This window comes from Apostichopus japonicus, chromosome 16, assembly GCF_037975245.1.
Source record: "Apostichopus japonicus isolate 1M-3 chromosome 16, ASM3797524v1, whole genome shotgun sequence".
NCBI lineage: Eukaryota > Metazoa > Echinodermata > Holothuroidea > Aspidochirotida > Stichopodidae > Apostichopus > Apostichopus japonicus.
Window position 1 is genome coordinate 42,020,893 of NC_092576.1, and position 27,910 is coordinate 42,048,802.

At 37.0% G+C, this 27,910-nt stretch overlaps 1 protein-coding gene and 1 long non-coding RNA gene across 21 annotated transcripts in view; one reads left to right on the forward strand and one right to left on the reverse strand.

The window, feature by feature from the left end:
- Positions 1 to 27,910, reverse strand: part of LOC139982656 (uncharacterized) — a 333,630-nt gene that overhangs the window by 244,021 nt on the left and 61,699 nt on the right. The window lies entirely within an intron of this gene.
- Positions 2,914 to 4,683, forward strand: LOC139982669 (uncharacterized). The gene is made up of 3 exons (XR_011798225.1): positions 2,914 to 3,070; positions 3,799 to 4,016; positions 4,544 to 4,683. It is a non-coding gene; the product is annotated as an uncharacterized lncRNA (long non-coding RNA).

Sequence of the window (27,910 nt, forward strand, 5' to 3'; positions counted from 1 at the left end):
AATGTTTTTTAAGTGAGTGACGTCAGACAAAAAAAAACTTTCTATCATTATGTTTAAGGTAATTTTTGTACAGTAATACCTAATTGGATGTAATGCAGTCAGATTTGATTACCTCATTTCCACTTGCTTTTATTTTGTCTCTATGGCTACAATAAACCGTTTAATAACTTCCCAGTGTCCTCTGTATACAGCATATGTATTGTAACCGAACTTGCGTAATAATTCAACTTTGATAGCTATTCTTTGAGTAATGTCGTAATGTTATAATTCTTTGTCGGGAAATCCCCGTTAAGTTGTTTACTATGACGTATGTAATCGTGCACCTGGCCTCTCGGTCTCCGGAAGTCTGGTGACCGCAATTCTGAGGCGGTATTTTTTTTGTAGTTGAACATTCTCGTGCGCGTAAACTTAAACTATTGTTCAGGCTAGTATAAAAGGAACTGATGGTACGTGCAGCGTGGGAATCTTCGACAAAATCTCGCAAGACGTTAACGTTCGGTACGTTATCTTATGATTTACTATTATCCAAGTTGGTAGGTTTCTGATACCGCGGCACCGTGTATAACTGTTCGTAGATATTGTTAGCGCTCAGAATAATATTGAATAAATTAGTAAATGAAATAAATTGTTTTCAAACTGCGCTGTTGCACTCAGGGAGATTACGCCCAGTTATTTAGTAGAAACGTTATTGACCAGTTGTTATCATTTTATCTGAATTGCGCGACAATGTGTGTACTTTAGTAGAGATCAGTGTTCTGCTGTGATTGAATATATTTCAGTTAGTCCGTAAGTAGGAACATTCGTGAATAGCCTAGGTCAGCTATCAGAAAGATACATTACGGCCATTTAGTCCATCGATTGGTTCTAAGTATATTAACATTGATTAACGGCATTGTAGACACCGTTAGGTTAACTATGTAGCCTCGAATCTGTGTTCATATTTAGACACTGCGTTTGGCGTTTAGTTTATAGCCGCGTTTTACGTTGCGTTATACGCTGCGTTTGGCGCCGCGTTATACGTTGCGTTATGCGCTGCGTTGGGCGCCGCGTCGTATGTTGCGTTATACGCTGCGTTTGGCGCCGCGTTGGACGCTGCGTTGAGCGCTGCGTTTAGTGCCGTGTTCCACTCTGCGTTTAGAGGCCGCGTTGAAAAACAGCGTTAATAGTTTCGTTGTGCGTTATGCAAGGATAAAGGGCCGGTCACACTACAGCGATATCGGATCGGAATCCGATTCCGAGTTTTACAGAAAAAATCGGAAGCGTGGGTTTCCTATTAGGGCGGTCACACTACAACGATATCGGTCCGGATTGTCTAAAGTAGTCCGATCCAATTCATATTTTACGATCGGTCAGCAGAGCGATTTTTATTGGACGACTATCCGATTTGCCAATTTTGTCCAATCAGTGTCTTTGTTTATATTGACGTTACAATTTTGTAAGTGCCTAACTAGCTACCAATCATTATGGCGCACGAGGAAAACGAGAAATTGGTTGAATTTGTGAGGTTGAATCCCTCACTATACGATAAAACAGACAAGAATTTTAAGGATTCTACCCGGAAGAGAGATATATGGGACTCAAGTGGTGGAAGTGTCGGTATGAGTGGTAAGTACATGGTTTCGTGATATGAAAAACCCACCAATATAACTGGCATATCATCAGGGGCGTAGCGAAGGGGTTTTTGTTCGGGGGTGTGGAGAATTTGATTTGCCGACGGATGTGGAAGTGCTGACTGAAATGGGGGGTCTAAGGGGAGGGGTGTCCCCCTCCCTTTTGGCATTTTTTTAGTTTTGAAACGTCCTTAGCTGCAATCTGGTGTATATTTTAAGTCAAATTTGATTTGCCGACGGATCTGGAAGTGGTGACTGAAATGGGGGAGGGGTCTAAGGGTATGGGGTCTACCCCTCCCCTTTGGAAAATGTTTAGTTTTGAAACGTCCTTAGATGCAATCTGGTGCATATTTTAAGTCAAATTTGGCACGGAAGAAGCTCCCGTTCTCCTTTTCTCTATTCAGCTTTCCTTCTTTTTTCCCCTTCCGCTCTCTTCACCTTTTCTCCTTTTGCCGACAGACCCAAAATTTGCCGACAGCGACCAAATTATTGGGGGGGGGGGGTTGACACGCACCACACCCCCCGCTCGCTACGCCCCTGCATATCATGCATTTTAGTGTAGTCTTGTGTAGTACCTAGGAATAGTAGTAGTAGTAGTAGTAGTAGTGAGTTGAGTCTCGTCTATCCGACATGCTCAGTGATTAACCCCCGCCACGTATCACGATCTTGTGCAAGGTTTATTGCTTCCTCGAAATTGTTAAAGGTCAAGCGACACGTAGACTTGACTTTGCATAATATTAAACTTAACAATTCTTACATTAACAAAAACCCAACACCGCGATTTTTTTTTTCGTCTCCAAAGGGGTAGAAATCGGTAAAAAGTACTATTACGTAATAGATTCAGTGACGTCACGGGGGGGGGGGAGCGCAGAAGAGTGCAAACTGTATATGTTCTGCGCAGTGCATTTGGGTATGGAGAAATCTCAAACTTCTCGAAAATATTACCTTTTTCAGCAGTCTGTTACAAGAAAGTTAAGATTTGGATTAAGATGAAAAATCACAAATTGATACATAAGACATCGAACAAAACATCCATTGACTTCTTTTTTCATAAATTTCTTGCATTTTCTTCCTATCAAGCAACATAAGCTCCGCAAAAATCGGCTAGATTGACTCGTTCAGGGAAAGCCGAAAACAAATGACGGCATTTGTTTACCAAGTCGAAAGTGCATGATATCGTCACTTGGAACTGCTATTGCATACCACATACAGTTTCTATACACGCACTGTAGTACGCATATATACACACAGCACAGCATAACTTATACATATCGCGCAATGGCTGCCGGTGGCATTGACACACAGTATTTAGATAGCAACGGCGAAGATGTAAGGTAAATGGAGGACATGGTGGACGATCGTGTGGAAGTTTTTCCCTATATGTTCGAACCGGAGACCAGCGAAGAGGAAGCGGGATCGGAGAGCGATGTCGAAATTGATCGTCTTGACGGAATATAACGGTAACGTTACGCCAAGCGTACTATACTTTATATAGGATAGCTGTGTCACTAGTTAGGCCTAGAACCGATAAATGTTTCCTAACTTTGCTCATACACTTAGCTAGCCAATTTGTTGATGGGGCAGCAAAATTAGCATGAATGTGCGGTCGAGTAAAGTTAAGGAAGTTACTATTTTCCTTAAAAGTTGTGGCAGCACATGCCCCAGGAACATGTCACACAGACATAATTCATTTGGTTAGTAGATTGAAGGAGCCAATTGGAAGAGTGCACAACAAATTCAGAGGTGGCCTATTATTAATTTCCTAGCAGATGTAGGCCTAGTGGCAAATTAGTGAAGTTACCACAAATCAGGGAAAGAGTGGGGGGGGGGGGAGGGAGAAGGTGGCACCTCACACCAGCTTTTTGTCATTTCCGCTTGAGCTACTTTCATAACCAGATTTTCTCAATCTAGGGAATGGATTCAGAAGTGGGGAAGAGTTGGAAACGAGGCAATATCGGCCTGTTTTATTTTCCTTTGCAGCATTGTCCCAACAGAGGCAAGACTTCTAAGAAGAGGCTACCCCTCCTTACTAGTGATGTTACTTGTAAGGAGCTTCAACGGTAGATTGCCCTTCAGAGGTGCCCCTTTCTATTTTGACATGTTAGTACAGTATGCCCCAATAATTGAGGTTGGTATGAAGTCATTGAATTGGCTCTTTATTATTTGAACTGGTTTGTATTGTTTACAGGTGTCATTGTGGCCAATGTGCTGTGATGCCTACAGCAAGGGATTTTAGATGCTGCAGCGAAATAGATAAGGACTGTGATGGAGAGAAGAAGGTGCTGCATGCATCACCTTACACCCAGGTTTTGAAGCTATGTGCCTGAACCCATTGTTTCTTCAGACAGCCTACTACATGTACCGCCAACAGTATGGTGGACGTGCACAGGAAAACAGGATCCAAGAGTAAGTATAGAATACATTATTTTTGTTGTATACCTTTATTCATTGCTCTGACCTGCTGTTGAAAGATGTAACAATACATAGGGTGTATTCATAGTTTAGTTTTGTTTCGTTGTGAAAGGAATAACATTAAGATATAGATTTGATCATGAAAAATTTGTGCACCATGTTCAAAACCTGCTTCTGATTAGGTTATTTTGACCAAAAACTGGTGTAATGCCCTTGAGGTTAACCCTTATCATGCTGACTGACATAGTAGTCATTAACACTGAGCCATGGAACCAAATGGCACACAAAAAATGTCCACCATGCCTTGTGCACGATCCATTTACAAATTTTAGTCCCCGAGATACAATGATCAGTTTATATAAATGGCATAGCTAGGCTTACTTTAGGGGAGGCAGATTTAGGGGCCAAGCAATACTGGAAATCATATAGAAATTTATTTTAAAATTGACGTCCCCAGATGGCTACCAAGCTTTTGTGTGTCTTCATCTTTTATAGCTGGTTTTCATATGATTATTTTACAGGAAATACAGACACACAGCATACAGACAACTTGCACGGATGAGCTAGCAGTTTTTAGGGAAGGAGATTTGTGTTGTTCTCCCATCCTATGCAGTAAGGAGGATTAGAGAAGCTTTACCATCTGAACAGTATGAAGGATTTAAATTATCAAGACTGAGAATGTGGACTGTTTATGCCAAGTCATAGTATCATTTCTGCAAAGTTTTATAGAAACAGGGTTCAGTCCTGTCTGTTTTGTGGCTGAATAGTGAACATTTTGGAATTCCAGCTTACATTTTTTTCTGGTTCATGGTATTAACTACAATCTTGGATGAAATTTTACATTTTCAAGTTTGGGAAGTACATAGCAGTAATAAATAATAAAAACTCAAGTTAATTTTTTGTATGTATTCTCTCTTGTAAGCAAAGCTGTCACTTCTAGTAGCCTGCCAACAAAATCTGGATGATTGAAATCTCAAATATACTAGGTTAAAATAGAAGAATAGTTTGAATTAAGTACCCTAAACCACTATGTCAATGGGATCTGGGGAGCTTAGGCTTTCATTTTAATAAAATTGTAATGAGAATCAATCTGAAATTGTTCATTAATCCATGGAATATCAAGGTTACTTGATCATAAATGAGATAAAAAAAAATCACATTTTATCCCATGCGGGGAACAAACAGCAAATTTTTGTCAATTCTTTTCGAGAAAATCAAAAAATTGGCAACATGTTTGAAACACCAACGTTGTATACAAATAGTAAGTCAGCATGAAATTTACATTGATGAAGTCTAAGCTTTCTAGAAAGGAATACTTGTCATTGGAACTTTTTTTTTAAATATAATGTTATCATTACTAATAGTTAGTTACAATGGAAACCAGATGTAAGTAAAACTTGAATGTAAAACTTTAGCAACTTCCCTAAAGGCTGGTAGCGACCTGTTAATTAATACTGTTCTGCAGCTGTGCCATACACCATGTGAACAGACGATTCACAGAGTCGATTGCTCCCCACTACAATGAAACAAAATTAGAACTTGGGAGGCCATCAACTACAGTACTTCAGCAAAGCTTTTGAAATCTGCTTCGGTGTTGTTTTATGGCATCCTCATTGTTCGGATGAACATAGGAGCTTGCAAGGGGTGGAGGCTCTTTTCTGACAGGAACAGGACACTCCTCTCCCAGAGTTCCACTTCTGCAGAAGTTGTTGCAAGCAGTCAAGAAGTTCCCATACATAATCTGTAGAAAAGTAAAGATATGAAGAATAATATAATAATAGTTCATAAAAGCATACCATTTAGATAGAGGCATTCCAATCACTCCATTTCGGTCAATAGGCATGACACAGTTGTCGGTCAAGTCTTTGGATGCCCAACTAAGGCGACAGCTGAGTACACCTCAATTGGTGTGGATACATGAGTCAGGTTTCACCTGACAACTTGTGCCTGAACAATTCCAATATATTTTTTACTGATTACAACAAAAACCCTACACCTGTTTGTGCACCTAATATTATGGATTATGTAATCTTCAGCAGGATGTGTGGTCATTGTCTCAGTAGCTTAACCACTGTTTATGTAGTAAAGTAAACATGTGGACAGAGTAACATCCTGTCCCATTCCCTTGTAATCCATGGTAAAAGAGTGTATAAGATGCAACCTTCACCATTTGTATTCAGTAGCAGATATCCAGCCAAGTGAAGATATAATATACTCTGTAAAATCCAACGACTTGTTTGTGCCTTTATTTCTTGTTCACATACAGCTGTGACAACTCTACCAGATACAGTATGTATATGCTAACTGAAGTAAAGACTGATGGCCTCACCACACATTCCAGACTGCCCCACAGTGTTGGTGTCAAAATTAATAATGATCCTCTTTCCAGAAAGTTATGGCACCAATTGATTTTCCAGACTAATCTACTATCAATCTTGAAAATTACCTTGAAGGGTCATCTTTGTCATGTTCAGATGAGTTAACTGATGGAGTGTAGTCCGGACTACCTGGCGGTTTTTCGTTGTATCCTGATGTGGATGCCACAGCAGCAGACGGACCATCATCGCCACTGTGAGATGGCCCTGGTTGCTTTGATGGTGTTCTTGTCTCTGTTGGTCCAGTCAGCAACTTCAATGGTGATAGGGGGACCAGTGAACACTGAACTTCTACATGTGTTACATTCACTGAAAATTAGAATACACGCTTATTATACCACACATACAGTAGGCTGCTCTTGGACAGGGGTCAGCTGCCTAGATGGTTCACTTATCTTTTCTGAAGGAGAGCATATCCTCCTGCTTTATGTGGCTGCAAAAATATGGGCCACTCACACAATGAGCATTGCAAATGACTTCAGCTTGGTTTCATATAGTATAACTACAATGTAATCTCCCTTCTCTCAGTAACTATAGCTGTAGCCATTATATTTTCCTGTGAAGCCATCAGGTATAGCCTCTTCAACCACTCTCGTCAGGCAGGCGAATATGATGAATAAAATACAATGTATATTATGCCCTAGTCAGCCTGCCCGATGTGCAGTTTTAATTGCTATTTTGCTTTCAACGAGTACTGTTTCTAAAATTTTGGCCCCTGTACTCACTTCTGCTATAGAATACTCTACAGATGTATGAAAGTTTTCCATTCTTCCTTGTATTACCCTAGCTTACACTTCTCTACCACATTTTCTCCACCCAACCCCCTGCCTCCTTTTTGTCTGGTAGCTTGCCCCCCCCCCATATACATGCCTCAATGTTTTACTGGTGGAGATTCCTTGTTTCCCGTTCAAAACTGACTACTTAAATCTTTAATGCCTGTCACCACCCTCCCCTCCCCCATTTCCCAACTGTTTTTCGGTAATATCATGCACATGTCTATAAGATCATGCTACCTTTAGATGGAGATGTACATTCTGCAGAATCCTGTCTTTATTTTCACTGCAGTTGGTTGGGACACAGCTTCTAGATTAATCTAAGTATTGAAAATTGGGAAAGAAAATAAAAAGGAAGTTATGAAAGTTCATTTAAGAAAGCAGTTTGATATGTTTGAAAGTACCTGTCACAAGCGTTTTCTCTTGTAACAAAAATTGCAGCCCTACCAACAAAAATGGCAAAATATAAGGATGTCATTTACTGTGAAACATATGCGCTATGACTCTTGAGTATAAAGATAGGTGGGAGCACATTATAATATTGGGCAAAATGACATGTAAACATCTTATACTTGTTATTCTGGATTTTTCATGATGTACCACAAATGAAAGTTAATATAGCCCTAGCCTACGCCTAACTCCATCGTCGCCGTACCTAATTTAGGGCCTAACTAACTGAACGAAATTATAAGAATTAGGCTACTGTAAGATAGTAATAATACCAAGTTAGTCATTGTTGTAGTAGGCCTAGGCCAGAAAATACACTTACTCTTTTCCGATCCAGCTTCGCAACTACTGGTCTACTTGTTTCTATATCTCCTCGAGATTTGAAGATACTTTCTCCAAATAGAGAAGGAACGGCATTGTCTTGTAGACGGCGAGCTGCTGGTGTTCCAAGTCCAAGTTGCGCGGATAGGAGATAGGAATCGAAACTTTAACTGGTGAAGGGCGCACTGCACACATAAGATTCGCTCGAAGGTCCAAGCCAATCTTTACTTATAGGCAGCTAGGCTGGCTGAGTGCACTGGTACTAAGCTATCGCTGTATACAGTGTTGACGAACACGAAACTTTCTTGTACTGCTGTGCACCCATTCTCATCTGATATTTTGTTTACTTTTCGTGACGTTTTGTTTACGGCTTTGATCTCGGTTAGCATATTAGGCATACTTAGTTTTGGTAACTTGGCGGTTCCCCCGTGACGTCATTATCTTTCGGAATTAGCTTGGTTATTAACTTAATTAAAACAGCAAAGAAACAATTGTGGAACTCCAAATTTGGAATATAGGGTTTTTATATGTAGCTTTTCAATTTGTGTAAGTTTGAAGGAAATCTGTTACGTGTCACTTGACCTTTAATATTAATGTCCTTAAAGTGCGACTTATACCTAGGAATAGGCTTTATTGTATTGCGACAGCTATGCTATTAGTATTATATTAATACTAGGCCTATATACATGTTGACCTTCATCCTCGGGCCGACCAACAACATTGCATATGTTTGCTGCTGCTCTCAAGCGGAGAACGATACTAAAATTCGACATCAATCGCAACCTTTCATGAAGTAATTATTCTAAGCTTGTGGTTATGGTAGGCAAAGTCACTGTTTTATTGAGGGATCTGTGAAAATTTGTTTTCCAAATTACTCTGCCTAGGACTAGCCGAGTCAGACTCGAAGTGAAGTTGGTAGCTTTTCGTGGAAGTGGCTCTCAGTACATGTTTCAACTGTATATTCTACCCCTAAGAAATACACATTTTTACCATGACAACCTACAGGCAAGAGCCAATTTTACGTAAATAACGAAGCTTACAGTTATTTTCTCTCCAAAATGACCCGTATGCAGTACAGTATGTACTCACATATTTGTCAATAAAAGGAAGTTATAGTTATAGTTTTGGGGGTGTTTTAAGGCTTAGATGTCAGAACTTCGCAGTGTCCATGCTACTACTAGACTAGCAGTAGGCGTATTGCATAATACACTAGAAATAGGCCTAGGCCCCTAGCCCTTTCTGTTGTTTTATGTCAGGTAATATTTTGTGCAGCCAATTCCAACAGGCTAGGCTGGCAGTGCAGGACGCATAAAACAGGGAAGTCTATGCTCGGTCGACTCAGCGCTTGGAGAGTGTTATATTCAAATAGGCCTACATGTTCTCGCCAGTGTTATTCTTTGAGTAGGACAGAGGAAAGAATGAGTAAGCATCCAAAATGTGTAATCAGTTTAATATCTATTGACAGAATTGAAATCTAGTGTAACTCAAGAAAAGAGAAAGAAAAGAAAGATAAACTTGTCTACACCACCTCACCACACCTTCCTTTAATAAAGCCAAGGATAAAGTAAACTTTGTAAATGGTGATATATGACAGTGAAAATAACACAATTTCAACAGTACTTGTACTAAACGTTGCCAAAGCATGATGTCCTCTGCCATGATACAGAACCAGCTTCTGAATTAAAATAATGCTGAAACTTCTTTCTTGTATTATTTATTAGCCTCATGGCTAGCATGGCAACCTTTCATTTGCATGTCTTGCAAACTGATTGCACTCTCTTGAGCATTTACAGTCTCATTTGTTTGTGTAATCTGTGCCGTGTAACGTGACCGTTCTCAGACTTAATGTGGATAACAGATCACGTGACATAAAAAGGAGAACACGAGGATGAAAGTAAGTTTAAAGCATTTAATAAGCTATTTACATGACAGAACAAAGTATAAATACGAACATAATACATAACTATAGTTTTTTACTTCAATTAACGTCTTTCTGGACTTGGAGAGCCGAGGGGAGAGTTTCTGCTTATTTCTTGAGTTACCTTAGTGCTAGGCGGATAGTGTCCAGGTTTGCTTTAGAAGTAGTTCGGCTGGATGTAGATACAGTTCAGGTAGAGCGACGAGATTCCATTAGAGTGTAGTAGATCGGAATTCCGACAAAAGTATAGAGTTAAATATGTACTGTGTTTAAAATGGACACAGTAATCAAGCCAAGGAACCATCAGAGGTGTGGCGACAACCTCTGAACGGAACGAACGGAGAAAATGGAGAGGGCGCTCAATCGGGCTTCTTTTTTACCCGGAGTGTAAAGGAATGTTCCAGTAAGTTATGAATATTCATGAAGTCCGCAGAAACACTTTGTTGGCGAGTTCCAGTTATGCAGAGCGCGTGAGCACATCTGGGATCGTAACAATTGGAAGACTCGGAGACTTTAATGGTAACTTATATTACGTAATAGGGTAGGTGAATAAGTGGGTTACATAACAGCGGTCTTTGACGTTTTCTGTAGAAAGTTGTGCAACGCACAGGTTGCGTTTATAATTTTATCCACATTCTGTGGTTGCAGCTGATTCCTCCTCTGGTAGATCCTCCAACGGGCTGTAAGGATTCCGAAGGCATTCTCCACGACCCTCCTGGCCCGTGAGAGGCGATAATTGTAAATTATATTCCCTTCACATAGCTGTTGTCCAGGATAATGCCTCATTAAATTAATTTTTAATGGGAAGGCAACATCACCCACAGCAACAAAAGGTAACTTTCCTATTTCAGGAGCTCCAGGGAGCTGTTGGCATGGAGGTATATTCAGCTCATTGCTGTCCATTTGCCGTCCTATTTGGCGCCTGGCAAAAATCCCTCCACACTACATGACCCAAAAGCACCAACATCGATTATAATAAAACAGTACATGTGGTCTACTATAGCCATGAGAACTACAGAAAAAGTGTAATTGTAGTTAAAAAATACAGATCCTGAATTTGGTGGTGCCTGGATAACCACATGCTTACCAGTAATTGCACTAATGCAGTTTGGGAATTGCCATCTATTAAGGAATCCTTCTGCTGCTGTCTCCCAATCCTTTCTCTTTGGAACGGGCTTTTACAGTGGTTGAAACTTTCTCCAGAGTATTTCGCACGTTTCCGGAACCATGCCAACTATGGTGGATTTTCTAACCCTGTTACTATATGCAAACGACTTGCACGAGTCTCCTCGAGCCAAAAACCTACCAATGGAAAGACAAAAATACAGAAATTCATTGTTCTAATTATGTTACTTTCAAGTAAAATATCTATTTATTCTTTTCAAATAGGGGAGGTAGCGCAGAAAAGGTGGATGAACCTAAGAGATGCCTTTAATAACTATAATAAAAAGATGAAGGGCCAAAAGTCTGGGGACGAATACAGGAAAATGAAAAAAAAAATACCGATACGCTGATGTCCTGCAGTTCTTATTGCCTTTCCTTAAACAACGACAGTAAGTCATTGCTATGCATTATCAAAGAGAAGAGTAATAATGATTATTCCTGACTTAATGAATCTATATTATCTTTGTAAACAAGTGTTTGTAGCTCTCATTTTGTATTTGATTCATGGAAATCTGCAAAGTAGTTAGTAGACTCAGCTTGAAAAACTTAAATTAAAGTTCTTGTTAAGGTTATATGTTAACACCTTCATATTTCCTTGCAAAAACCTTGGTTGTTAATAGCAACATTTCCTGTGGTGTTTCAAGTTCTATGGAATTGGGTAAAACCAGAGTTTAGTTGAAATTTGCTTGTTGACAAAAATAATAAAAGAACTGTAGGTTGGTAGTTTGGATGGTACTTGGCACAATTATACTGTACTGTTTTGCTTTTCATAATCCCTTTGATTTTCTTAGGATGATTGTCATTGAATATGTTTTATTTTATTTTATTTTATGTTTTTTTCTTTTTTTTAATTTACATTTAGAAGGTGTGGTAACTTGGAGGAAATCAGAGCTGTGGATCATCTTCCATCAGATACTCAATCTGCGTCCGAAGAACTGGATATGGCATTAGAGAAAGCATGTGGGAGTTCTTCACCAATCCACTCTCACTGCATTCCATCTCCCAAGGTGCCTACCCGTAAAAGGAAGGAACATAATCTGGAGACAGATTCTTTCATCCTCGAATATTTTAAAGAGAAAAGGCAACTTCTGACTAAGGAAGATGATATTGATCTCTTCTTCAAATCAATGGCATGCACAGTGCGTAATTTCCCTATGCACCTCTAATCAGAAATTAAATTTGAAATTTATCAGATAATTCACAGAGCAGAAATCAAAATGTTAGATCAACCCTCGGAGCCTTGAAAAAATCCTTAAATTGCATCACAAATATCAGCAGATGAATTTGAAGAAGCAGATCGATATCATCTTTCTTATCATGATGATTTTACTTATTCCATATTTGCCATTTTGTATTTTGATATTTCTATTAAATAGGTCAGTCCCGAAATGGTTGGCAAATTTATGTAGTGGAGTGGAAATCCATTTATTTAAGAACCCATACTTTCCCTTTTGGCATCCCATATTTATTTTCCTTTACAGACAGCAGTGCTCTTAGGATGGCATACTCATATTAGAGTCTATATCAATCCGTGAGAATGTTCTCTTTCAGGAAAAGTGCCAAACTGCAGTAGAACATTTGTTTTGATATGTTATCAATCAGGGTTTGGTTTTTGTAGCTTTCATGTTTAAGAGCATACATGGCAGTACATGTTGTGCAAAAATTGTGTCAATTCAGGCAAGTTTAGTCTTCTGGCACTCTTCATATGCGTGTTCTCAAGAGAAGTTCTGTTTCACAGGATTTTTTTTTTAATTCTGGGTTCAAGAGGAACTATAAAAAAGCCATCATCTTTTAATTGATTGGTTCATATTGATTACATATTATTGAAGGAAACACAAATTCTGAAAACATTACAATACAAATTTGAAATTATTGGTTTGTGGTTCATTCTGTCAGTAGCATGTGGCTGAGTGGTTAAAGGTTAACTTCAGTACTCCATCAAGGTCTCTTATGAATTTTGAGACTGGTGTCAGAGTTGTCACTATTTTAACTGAGAGGAATTTGTACTGTCCTGTCTATTACTCTAAAAGGAATTTTTCTCTTATCAGCCTTCAATTATTCCATTGGCTGAGTAAATCTGATTACCCAGGTAACACCCTTGTTGATCAACAATAGTAACAAGTTACAAACTACATATTAGAGGTGAAAGTTACTTTCCATAAGGCAGGGAATCTGATTTTAATTTCTGGTTGAAATTCATGAATTCTGGCCGGTTGTAGAGAGTGTCGTACTTTTTCTTTTACCAAATGTCAAATGTTAATTTACAGGAAGTCAACAACAATGTATCCTTTTGCACCTCTCTCTAAGTAGCCAGAAAATTAGACAATGCCACATTGATATATGTGGGCATTTTATTTTAATACCAAGCATGAACATTTTGCACATTTCAATTGCAATTTAAATGTATGAGATCCACCCTTTGATAATTTGTGATTTTTAAGTGCCAAGTTAATGCAAACATGGTATAAAAGTTGAAACAAGTGGAAAAGTCATGAAGAGAATGAAATTAAAGCGAATGAATTTGATATGAAACTTTGTCGTATTCTTGTAAGCATATCATTTTTTTTTAATTTAAGAATTAGTCTCAAGAAATTATCAGGTGTCATTTGACTAATCAAGGAACATGAAATATGGGGCCAGTGATTTAAACAAAGATTAGGTGTGTTCAATAGTCGACAGCCAACTGTTTAATAGATGTATTTCAGCTAGATGAGGCTTATCCCTGGCGGTCCTAGCCTTTGCTTGACGCCCTCTGGAGCCGCCCATGTCACACATTTCCTGCATGTCCCCCACTTTTATTTTACTTGGACGCGTTAGCAAGGTGTGGCACAGTGCCAGATCAGCTGTTTACAATGGTGTATCACATTTATTTTTAAGGAGGCCTGCCAATTCACCCGGTGTAGGCGTAGACTCCGAATTCCAAGATCTCCCAGCCCTCCTTGTTGCCCTGTTCAATCTCCCGTCTTTTAAGACCTATACTTCCTTCCCTGGTGTCGCATGAAAAGATTACGCTACGGTGAAGATTATCAATTATTTTTGAAACGGCAAGTGTTTATTGGTAGACTTCATTACTGCAATATCAACGCTTGCTTACCTGAGACAAATCGCCAATCTTTGACAAGCAGAAATATATATATATGTAAATATATATATATATATATATATGTAAATATATATATATATATATATATATATATATATATATATATATATATAAATATATATATATATATATATATATATATACATATATATATATATATATATATTTATATATATATATATATATATATATATATATATATATATATATATATATATTGTCAGCTACGTCATAAGAGTGAATCATAATTCATGACTAATTAATAGATATAACATCCCTTACCGAAGAATGCATTAAAAGCTCCCTCAAGATATAGTGTCAATATAGTGTTAATAAAATTAATAACAACTTCACAGATGATTTACTTTACTGTTATTAAACGTTTGACGTACAATGAAACACCGTCGTTGGTGGAATAAAGTTTGTATATAAAACCATCACATGTTCACTTTCCACCAATCAGAGTACCATGATACTTAATTTAGCTATCTCTAAATATGACAGCCGATCATATACTATCCTAACAAGCGGTTCTAGGAAACCATTTAAAGCCAAAGGTAATTGAAATTTACAGGAAAGGCTATAATACAAATCACATGAAATCACATAGTAATATTTGTATTAATTGCTGTTAAATGTTTCTACGCAGCAAATAACGTCTATGTTACAGAAGCGTTGAGGTTCCGATAAACCCCTCACAACATTTGCACTTCTTAATTTTAAGTATAAATATGCACAAAACATAAAAAAGATCAAAATAAACTTTATGTTAAAGTCCCAATACCTGACTTGATGATGAATTTAGGAAAAAAAAAATCCAAAGTAGATTCAATTTTGTTATTCTACATGCACTCTGACCAGATGGGTTAATAGAGAAAAGCTGTCGCAATCGAAAGAAAGATGTTGTACCCATAAGGGTAACAGAAAATGTTGTATCACAAAATTGCTTATTCACTTCACTTAGACCCCTATTGACAATGTTGAAATGTTAGTGATTTGCAATTAATGGCATCTCTACAAAACGTGACATTTTTCCTCCACAAATTGAACTCACCAAATATCTACTTCTTTGACGAAAAACCTTCGACTCATTCCTTCCAGATGCTAGGATTTTTTTTTTTAAATGACCCAGCCTTGACTTTCAGATAGCTGACACGACCATTGTCCGCAATGTTGGAATTCTGGGGAAATTGCGACACCAATTCAGATACTTGATCCCTCAAACAGAATATATTCAAATCAAGCTCAAGGATCCAATGCCCTGCATTTGATTTCTTATAAACCACTTGACCTTTTAACTATTCTCCTCTGACAGAGTTTTAAACGTAATTAACAACAGTTAGCTGTTATGACTGTATCCAATCATCAGCAAGGATATCTCAAGCTGCTTTTGGAGTTCAAGTAACCACATCGCTAGACAGTTCTATTGATCTTATATATAAACTCCACACATTAAAGGTACAATAGGCAATCTGAAAACATAATCCACCTCTTCCACCAAAATATCACCATGAATGAACATCATGGTAATAAGGTTAAAAACTTACAATAATCAGAAGAAAGAGCATGAAACATTATTGCAACTTTGTAGGACGCAAACTGTTCTGTGTTAGAAAATGGTAGGTACTATGTGCACTACCTGTGGGACATGAAAACACACCCTGCCCAATGCTTCTGTTTCCAGACAGTCATTTTGAACACTGTTATAAGTTGCCGTATGAGTCTCATTTGCATCGTGAACAAGACCACAGCACTACAGCATATATACCAGACCAATACATGTCACCTACCTCGAATGTAAAAACTCATCAGTTTCATTCTCATCAAATAATTTCTTTCTCTTTCATTATTATGACAGAAATAATCAAAAAATTCTTAATTAGAAAACTGCTATGGCATCTCTCTTTTGACATTTATACAACCAATGATCAAGTAAGCCACAGTATGTATATATATGAAAACTTCATAGGAACTGAATCCAAATTTACATGATCCTCTCATTAGCTATTTCAAGGTAAACATGACATTTTAAATGCAATACCTCGTAAAACAGCTCCAAGTCCTTGAGTCATACAGTCTTATTTATTAATAAGCTATCCTATGGGCAAAATGAATAATTTCTGTAGTTGTATAGAATTTTGTTCAAAGCAATATTGGTAGACCACAAATAAGAATTCATCTCAATATTGAGCTGTGTGCACGTTGGGTTCTTTTTTGCTTTATTTCAAATATTCTGTTCTAAAGAATATTCTGATTAATATAATAAAGTTGAAACATTTAGTGTACCTCTGAAAGCTGCCTACTAACCTGCATCTAGGGATCTACAGCCAATGATGTAAGCCTCTCGTAAGTTGTGGATGTTGGACTGGTGATCAAAATCCAAATATTGAAAATGGATTCACAGAAATGTAGTTAAATTAGCTCTCATGAAATGCTAATACTTGAACATAACACGTATACAGGATACTACTTCCCCCATAGGTATACCTAAGACATGAATCAAAACCCAATAGGAATGTTGTTATGATGGCAAATAAAACACTAGCTCGGATAACAGAGCTCTTGAAAAAAAAAAGCAATCACAAACAAGTGCATCAAGACTACTCCGTACTTCTTGATACAATATCAAGTGTAAGATCGTTTTCAGAAGCTGGAAAAGTGGACGGACTACATAAACTGATTTTTACTGAATTCAAGTTTTTAGATAAACAAATGACTCTCTGGGAATGTTTGTGTGACACTTCACCTATTATCTTATACTAAGGTGAAAAGACATCCTTAGATTTCATTGACTATCCTCGGAATTGTCCCCTGACTTCATGTCCTCTCACTGATAATTCCCAAAATTGTAAAAAGACCAATAATAATGTAAATTTCAAAAGAAAATGCCTGTTTCTAGAGAATATATTACATAAACCGTGGGTATTTGACCACCTAATATTGAAATCTCCAGAACGTACAATCACTTCAAACGTACAGTGTCAACATAGGGGGTCGACTTCAATTTTATATTGCGAGAATTTCTGAAAATATTATGGTCCCCTCATCTTTTACTTCTTATATGATTATTATCAAACAGTTTTAAACTAAGTACTAAACATCTACCAAAATTTCTTTCTATGTTGTTACCCTTATGGCGCGAACGATATACCGTAAAAATGCTGCGACTCCCCATGTCAGCATGTTCATTACACTAGGCCTAACGTTCGTAAACAAAACAGAGAGATTCGATTGGCGCATGATCTGGTGGGCGGGGCTTGCAAATACGGCGAATTTTAATCAGCCCAAATTTGTAACGACATATAGCTCAACGAAACTAATTTCTATTGATATGAAAAAATGCTTATAACGGTTTCATTTTCTCTGGGCTTTTAGTGCAGTAAGCTGGAAAGGTCGAAGTTTAACTTTGGCAAACAAGTAATGAGACTTTAACAACGCTCATTAATACGTCCTTCTTGGAAATGATATCACGATTAGCAAATTTAAGAAATGGATACTCCATATCATTTATTATTAAATCCATAATTGTACAGAAACTGACTTAATTGTTTTTTTTTGGATAATACAAAAATACATATCTCACCATTTACATTCTCTGATATCCATATGTCACTATTCATCTTTTCTACAATTTTGTATCCAAATTTTGCGTCAAGTTTAGTTATTTTATTTGCTTTAAATTATAACATACTTCATGCGTCAGTGTGGACATTTGATGACGTAATTAAATATCCATATCCTCTCCACCATATGCAGTAACTCCATCATCCATAACCAATCATGCATCGATTCTCGCTATATAATTACTATATTTACCATGACAATATATGTACCTCTAAATTATCTACCACGGAGGTAAACTCCATAAATACTGTTGGATCAGTGTTCTTTCTTTCAAGATTCCTGGTTTTATGGTGGGTGGTGTTTGTTCTTATGTGACACCCACAGTTACACCTTGGAAACGTGAAAGCACCGTCTTTCTAATACTACCACGTACCTTAACTTTATTTACAGTGTTGCGTAACCTTCTTTCAAACTATACCTATGTCACAATGTGAAATCTCAAAACTGAGCCAACTAAACTCATCAATATTCCATTTTCTTTGTAATTACTCTATCAAGTACAATTTGATGAAAATGTTTTTTTTTTTCAAATATTTTTTTATTCTTTCGGGGATAACTTATTGATAAGCAGGTCATTCTGCATTCTGACATACATGGTTCCTTCTTTATATTGGCAGAAGACATATCCATGAAGTGATACAAGAAAAAAAAATGCTTAACAGAATAAATCAATTTGAAAAACTCAGCATAAAATCGAGTGAGTTAAAAACAAGTATAATGATTTAAACTTAACTACATAACTAACAGTCCCCTAAGTAATAAATGTAAACAAATATCGACACATATAGTATTTGAAAAGAGCGAAAGTGATGAAAACAAAGTAAACTATTTAAAGAGAACGATGGCCAATGTTGTAACAACGTTACAATGATATATAGAGACCCGAATTCCCCTTGAAGTTTCCCAGTACACTCCCAACTTGTTTTGTGTAAACCTCGGGCAAGCATTTTTCGATGAACTGAGTGGTGTATAATAACTCCAGCGGGGTCAGAACAGGGTGTCTTCAGGAACATGTACTTGCGTAATTCATCTACCAGGATCTACGCTTCTACAGGACAAAGAAGAATAAAAACCATGCAAACAGAATGCTTGGGTATTAGGCATAGTCATTTTACATTATTATTGTTTTATTTTATTGTTAGAGGCGGGGGTAATAATAATGTTCATATATTTTTTTTTAAAGTTCATAATAATTAAATATGTGGATGTATAAGAGTGGAATTATAATATAACGGAATAATGTTTACTAATAAGTTACTGCTTTTCTCCTCTAAAACATTAAAACCTATTCAATCAGTATGCGTGGATTTAATTAAGGCCTGATCATTTTACATGTTTTCGTTGTGGAGTGCGGGGGGGGGGGGGGGGTGTGGGTGGATAATCATAACTTTCAGATATTTGGATGTATAGGAGTGGAAGTCATCATTAACAATATATAATTATTACCATCAATTATATGCAGTATATTTAGTAGGGAACTCATTAACATGACATGTCTGCATTAATATGACATTTCAGTTGCTCATTAGATAGGTACATATATGTACCAATGTGTTTTGTGTTTCTTTCTTATTAATGTACCTTTAGTTACCGAGTGCTTGATTGGATTGTTATAGATATATACTTGATTACTATCACTTTACCCTACTCATTGGATGATGAGAAATTTGTGTTCACTTTGCCATTTTAACCAGTATTTGAATGATTGCTTAGTTTTATTTGTCTTTGACATGACTCTGAACCTCTCACTGTTAGGTATGTAATATTAGTATGATAATACTTCATCACGTTACCACGGTGAATGTTACTACACTTTATACTATACCCATTCAACGGTTTGTAACCTGCGTTTACTACATTGGAACTTCATCCAGACTTATATCATGTAATGATTAGTTAAAGCCGTATGCTACATCCAATTGCCAAATCTTTAGATGACCTAACTGGACCAAACTCATGCACTAATTCCTCTGTTCCACACACTGAATCCTTACTAGTACAGTATCTAAAGTCAGTCTTCGTTCCTTGCCTTCGTGTTTGCTCTGTCCAAATACCATATTTCCCCTTGCCAACTCCAAATTTCCAGAGCGACACCCAAAATGACCCAGTACTGGGACTATACACTCCACGAGACCCCAGTCCCGCTTCGAACCTGACCTCTCCTATTTACTCGTCGCTGTATGCATTTGTAACATCATGTCGATATTTAGACCTTACGTTATACAACTTACACATGGTACGGCATATATTCTGTAATATATTGTTACTTTGTTAGAAATTCACTGATCCTGAACTTGAGCAAAGAGAAAAGGAACAGACCAAGCACCCACCACATTGTACTGTTGACAACACAGTGAATAATCATGTTAACTAGTTATATCAAATCAAATCCTCTCATTCAATATTTAGCAATGAATGCTTACCACATCACTTCAATGTACATCATTCAATGTTAAAGTTGGTCGAGTTAATTTTAGCATATCGATTGCAGAGTTAAGTTGTTATTTTTTAGTTTTCGATGAACAACAGCAATTTTATATATTGAATAGAACGTTTGAAATATTTGTTCAGTGCATCCCTTTAATCCATCCATTGTATGTTAAGTAATATTTGTTTGCTACATCCCTTTAATCTATCCATTACAGGTTTATTAATATTTGTTGACTACATCCCTTTAATCCACGGTGTGCATGTTTAGAAATATGTTGACTACATCTCTTGAAACCACTAAGTATATGTTTATAAATATATATGTTCACTACATCCCTCTAACCCAACCATTGTATGTTTAGTATTATTTGTTGACTACATCACTTCAATCCATCCAAAGTATAATTAGTAACATGTTGACTACATCCCTTTAATCCATCCATTTCAGGTTTAGTACTATTTGTTGACTACATCCCTATAATCCATCAATTGTATATTAAGTCATATTTGTTTTTTTTTTAAATTCATCACTTTAATCCACTCATTGCACATTTGGTAATATATGATAACTATTTCATTTTAATTCACTGATTTCGCATTTTGAAAAATTTGTTTCTATATTAGTTTTGTCCATTCTGTGCATGCTTAGTAATATGTGTTCACAACATTACTTAATCCAATGAACGCATATATAGTAAATTTGTTTACTACACTCAATAATCCACCTTATTCAACTTTTATCCAATCATTCCGTGTTTGTTTTACTCAATACGTCTACTTGTATCTACTGACTCGGCATGTCAGTATTATCTATTTACAACATCTATGTTCAGAAACCATCGAATGATAACCGACATTTGACTCCGTTTATATAATTATTGATATATCACAGTTATAGTTAGTTTATCGGATGACGTCACTTTATGTCCTATATAGTTGTTGTTTTTGGATTGAATTAAAGTTTTGCTTAATTGCTTCTCTTTGGCTGAGCCATGGTGTGCTTATTACAGTGGCGTGAGAAGGATTTCAAAGGAGGAGTGAGCGTATGAGGCTAAACTTTCGTGGAAGGGCCAGGGAAGAATGAATGATTTTATAAAGGGGAAAGGAGGGTCCGCATTTGGTTCATTGTAGATGAACACTATGTTGGGTGGTTTAGGGGTCAACCAAGGGAATGTTCTTCTTGTTAATAATAAATATGTTTAAACTTCCCCTGAACTGATTAAGATAGAGGCTTGAACCGCTATCAAAAATGAAAACAATAATAACCCTAACAACAGCAACCCCAAAATAGTCGTAAAATGGTGCATTCTAAGGCATATTTAAACTACAAGTAAGGTCTATAGAAGTGGCTCTAAGGCAAAGTTTTGCTATTACATACTTTGTGTGAGCTTGAAGAAGGAAAGGTGGGCATGTTTAAGGGCTGCTAAGTAACTTATGTATTGATTAGACCTGTTCACTGAGTGTTTAATAATTATAATGTTCATCTTTAACCTGTTATACATCTATTTTTAAACCATCGTATTACTTTAACCTTTTATGGGGTGTTATGTTATCAATTTACTACCTTGCTACCTCATTATGAGTTTATTCAACAGTGTATTTCTGTAACCTGTTGATTGGTTGTGTAGCTAACTATCTATTAATACAGCGGACTTGTTTATTTGGTATAGTAACCATCGCATTCTTAAACCTTTCCAGTTGGTGTTTAGTCACTAATATATTACTGAGGTGTCATGTGACAGATGTATTACATCAAAGTTTCCACATCACATCCACCTAAGCCCAGGCCAACTCTGGAGACCATGTATAATATGTGTTGAGAAGTTCCCTACAATCATGTGATACTAATCTGGTTCATCATTCATCATATTTTCAGCTAATTCACAATCAACGATCAAACACTGAGACAACCTCATTCTATCTGTCTTTAAAACGTGACTACGAATTTAAAATTGATAAATTCATTGTAGGCGTTACTACGTTCGTGTGATTTACCGATAATTCCATATTGATGACATAGGGAGGGGGGTTGATAGGGTGCGACAGATTCCTTTGTTTTGAGGTCAGTATTATCTCTTTAATTGTTGCTGTATAATACACCTACCTCATGTCTACATTACTTCATCAATTGTTTGTGATGCGATGCATGCACACCGGCCTCAAGTTCTACGCTAGTCAGGGGATCGATGCTATCGGTAGTAATTATTATATAGTTATGTTAATAGAACATCAAATAGAACATACCTGACGAAGTTATATTTAGACTACTTACCAGCCAAAGACCAGAACCGAGATCAAGATAATTGTATTGATCATTCTTAGTACAATCAGGCCACCAGATGACTGTGAGAGGCGAATGAGATTAAACAGTAAATTAACGAATACAACAATTTACTTACAATATTTGACCTTCTACTAAAACAGTTGTTTAGAAATACGAGTGATTATCATTCCGTCAAATCTAAGCCTTTTAAATCATGCATGTTGGATATACAAACATCGGAAGCTGTGAACACGAGCTTAATCAGATGTGACTAACTCTGCGATACAGCAGATATACACAAATAAGAACCTGACGTTTCGCTATTCATCAGCAAGATCTTAATCCTTTACTTATTGAATAAACACCAGACAGTGTAATTATTCAACATGTTCCAGTTTTAACGATGTTGCATAACATGTTTTATTTTGTCTACTTTGGAAACCATACAAGATACGGTATGTATGTATTGGCAAAGTGTTTTTCATAGCCGCGTGTTCATAGTAAAGGACCAGGTCAAAATTTCGATGAATTAGTCGACTTTTTGGGAAAGAGGTCGATATTTCAGGGGAAAGCATGACATTTCTTGATACAATACAACGGTGAAACAGAGATGAACATTTTGAAAATAAAATAGTAACAAGTTCACATTTTAATACATTACTTCTTTGTTTGGAGGAAAATTGTGCTACGTTATATTAAAAACAGTTGAAAATTAGAGGAATTATAGCTGAATTTTTGAGATTAAAATTCTGATTTTTTTTATAAAATAACGACATTTCCAGTGTCCTACTGGAACCACCGCAACTCAAAAAATCTGAAAACTCATTTTGTATTTAAGAAAAGCCTTTCTATAATTGTTTCTAGTATTGGTATCTGTAAGATGGGATCAGTGTACAGAATTATCAGTATTCATTTTTCTAAATAATGGAGGATTGTGATGACTTATGCGAGTCTTTTAATGCAGCATGCAGCAGATTGACTTTATCAAGAAAACAAATGTATTCATCCTGTTTTATACAACATCAAGAAATAAACGATATGTATCCGAACTGTTCTGACATATGTAACTTGCCCTTCCTCGTTTGATTAAAACAAACCCAATCACATACGACTACCTGGAATGGTTTGAACTGTAGACAACATGACAAATGAAAGAGTCACTACTCTATTAATTAATATGAACTTTACCATTCACTCCCCGAGATTTCAGTGTGCATAGAGATGGTCCGACGGGTATCGATGAGGGCAGCAGACAGTCTTGTAGCCTTAATTCAGAAAAAGACATAGAATCAGTCATATGCCATTACATCCATCTTAATTGTTACCATCTTGGATAATGGATACATATTTAACCATTGACCGCAATACATCAATAGTTGCCCCTTCATCTATTACAACCTAACACATCAGTAAAGTTTTCAGGAAGGATAAAAAACACACCGGCTACAGAAAAGTTTGAAAACAACTAAACGGTGTTTTCAAAGGATAAAGATTTAAATCCAAAAGTATCAAAAAAGGTTCCATTATGACGTCGAGCCCTCAATCAACCGATTCACAAAGAGATTACAGTTAATACTGTAAATCTTAAAAGTTTTGTACCACAGTAAAATACTGGATTGTGCTGACAAATCTGATTATTCAGTAGCATGCGCTATTAGGGTTTACAGTTAGAACTGAGGATATGTGTAATTCCAACGAATAAATCAAACTGGATTTGTTGGGATTACACAAATCATCAGTGCTTACTGTAATCCTCGTAGCACATGCTACCGGTATATATCAAGATCCAGTTTCTACTTTGGTACAACACTTTAAGATTTACGGTAGATAATGTGTTCTCTGTGTGTATCGGGTGCCTCAATCCGAAACTAATGATAACGTATGACAGTGGGGCAACAGTGAATAGACAAGTTGGAGTACGGCTCCGTTTCATTCTGTTCAACTCGCCCCCCCCCCCCCTAACCTTTACTCTCTTCTTTCCCACCCAGTCCGTTCCGTTCAATATCGGGTGCTCATAAACGGCACCACACTAGTCTTGTCCAAACAGACAGATATCGCTGATGTAACCTGACATGTTTTCCAACCCCGTCTGAAGGAAGATAGTTTACAAAATGTAAATCATGCAATTTATTTCCTTTAACATTATCCAGTTTTATTTTTGTTTATCCGTTATTAACAATATAAACGATCATTTTCAACATATCCGATTTATCAAGGACCCTTGAACGGTTGGAGGGGGGGGGGGGGGTTGTAGAAAAAAAGATCTGATCAGTTTTTTATCGCTCAATTCGTTAGAATATAATTGTAAGTTGCCGACTTAATTTTCTGCATGTTAGGTTAACCTCACTGTGCACAAACAGACCCATGAATAAGCTAACCAACAAATACAACTAAACATGAACCTTCGTTACGTCATCAATATATTGTTAAGGCATTTAACATAAAAATGGTCGAATATTTTTTCCCACAAAATGTATAGGTAACATCGCAAATAACATTATTTTCCTCTATATATTGTCAGCTTTTATAAAATGTATCATTAAAGTTACATTTTGCTTTAAGTGTTATACGGACTGACCTAAATGGCATTTGTGCATAAATTGAAGACGCGGTGGTATATCTCCTGATTATAGTTTAATAAACACGATATGTTTTATGTCGCAAGTTAAATGTGCAAATGTAATGTACTCTAATGAGCATATGAAACATTAATTAAAGCCCTCTTTAATTTCTCAGACACCTATCAAATGATGGAATGTGAGAACGTTCGAGAAAGCTAAACAAGCCAGAGCATGAGGAAAGTTTATAATTGATGGTATAGCTTTAGAATAAACGGCATAGCTGTAAATCCGAATCCATAAGATTCACAACAGAAATGGTATGAAACAGCGCCCTCTATCGGAATCATAATGCATATTACTTCATAAAGGGCTCCACCAATTAGTATACAAATTTATATTCATTCTTTTCACATCGTTACTAACTCCACTTTAAGTGCTCAGCTACGGTTCTGTGTTATATCAGTTGTAACAGACTAAGCCGTATATAATCAGACATTTTATCCATTTCTACCTGGCCGGAGTAATTTAAAAGTAGTACCGTACATGATGCAAAGATGTCTTCCAATGTGTTGATCTTTGTGTATCAGTTACTGAGAGAACCGGATCATTATAAATTACCCATTTAATAAAAGGAGGGTCATAGCCTGACCGACAACCCCCCCCCCTCCCTCTGAGATTCTCACTTCCTAAATGGAATTTGGCCTACGATGATGTGAACGTCTGGACATTAAGTGCTATTTCGGTTAGTTTAAGCAGATCGTTCATATCATTTCTTGTGATTTCATTGGTAAAGTGTACAACCTCGAGATTTTTGGCACGTATAGGAATGGCTTACTGACAGAAAAACATGTTTTATTCTAACCTCTCATCACGTATATGCACGGACGCAATGCGATGAAGGTTTTTTTTTTTTTTTTTTTTTTTTTTTTTGGGGGGGGGAGGTTCACAAGTTATGTTACAATAACAATAGACGTTAAAGAGCTCTAAATATTTGACCAGCGTGAATAATGTAGCAGTCTAATGTAAAACTACGGTTCATAAATGTATGTATTACGTCTATGTGCTTCATGCAGGCCCTTAATTGTTAGCCTCTATATAAGTGCTCAAATGCTTTTACTAAGAATATTGAGGCACTGTGAATATACGTATAACACGGGACTTTTTTAATATACAATAAGTTGGGTCCTATACACGGTCCACCCACTCAGCCCATTTCCCCCCTTCCCCAACCCACACTCGGCAGGACCCTTTAGGCATGTTCAGCAAATAATGATAACACAAATCTAACAATTAATTTACAATTAAATTATCCATACGGCTTCCCTTCAGCATATATAGGCTACGGCTATCAGCACAATGCCATAGCGTGCTTTCATATCTCCACTTACATGAATAAAACAATTAATAAAGCAGACCTTATAAAGTAACGCAATGTCCCATTAGCCTTACAAAGTATTGGTACCAAATATTTGTTTATACTTTACGTTTCTTTATTTTGTTTACATGGGCGGGGGGGGGGGGGGGGAGGGTGCGTAAGTTTCTGAAACCTGAAATCTCAGAATAAGGAATGTGTATATGCAACTTACAAGGCCTGGTTTGTGCCATTTCCGGCAATATTTGGCAACAATTTTCTTGATACGTTACGCGTAAACTGATGGTGGCGCTTCACTCAGATGTTGTCACAATGGTATATTTTGGGAAATTACCCACTCACTAAAATATCTCTAAAAACAACCCTGGTATATACGCATAACAGAGCATCACCAACATTTTGGACGATACATTTTATTTATCGCTGTTTCTCAACTTCCCCCACCCCCACCCCCACTCCTCTCGATGCCTATATATGCAATGGTAAACTCAGATCTTGGTGGACTATGAACATTCCTTTAAAAAACATTCCTTTAAAAAGAACAGTTGCTTTTTCGGTTTATAGTGGCAGTGTGTTTGAATGGGTTACCCGGGTACCCGCCCGACTCGATACTACCCGGTTCCTAATTTATTACCCGAATCCTACGCAAAGTGCGATTTAAAAAAAAAATAGGCAAGCCCACGGTTAGGCAGATTTCCCATTGACTTAGTGTGGTGTTAGGCTACCATGTGGTCGAACATAACAGCAATGACGAAGGTACCCTCCCGACGCGATACTACCCGGTTCCTAATTTATTACCCGAATCCTACGTAAAGTGTGATTTCTTTTTTTTTTTTGCAAATCGATGGTTAGGCAGATTTCCCATTGACTTAGTGTGGTGTTAGGCTACCATGTGGTCGAACATAACAGCAATGACGAAGGTACCCTCCCGACGCGATACTACCCGGTTCCTAATTTATTACCCGAATCCTACGTAAAGTGTGATTTTTTTTTTTTTTTTGCAAACCGATGATTAGGCAGATTTCCCATTTCATAAGTGTGGTGTTAGGCTACCATGTGGTCGAAGATAACAGCAATAACGAAAGTATTCCATGGATATCTTATAACTGCGTCACAATTTCAGCGAATAAACAGATGGTTATAGGCCTAGCTAGATTCCTCATTGAGTTAGTGTGGTGCTAGGCTACCATGTGGAAGAAATTATTATGTATTCATTAATTTATTTTATAGAAGGAAAGGCTGACAAGGAATTTTACGAGATTTTTATGGATTATAGACGGGATAATTAAAAAATAATAATCGCAAGTGGCTTTTTACTAATCGTTTATTCCAAATGCGATCTAATTGCGCGAATCGCACAATCTCGCAGCTAATGCGAACCCTAGGCCTGCATAATAGATAGTAGTAGTAACAACTGTTTAAGAGCTAAATTGGACATGTATATGGTCTGATCCAATAGAGGTGGAGGGCAAGCATAAGCAGCGGCGGCAGTGCGATGTTAGTAGTAATGTTAATTATATGTGCGATGTTAGTAGTA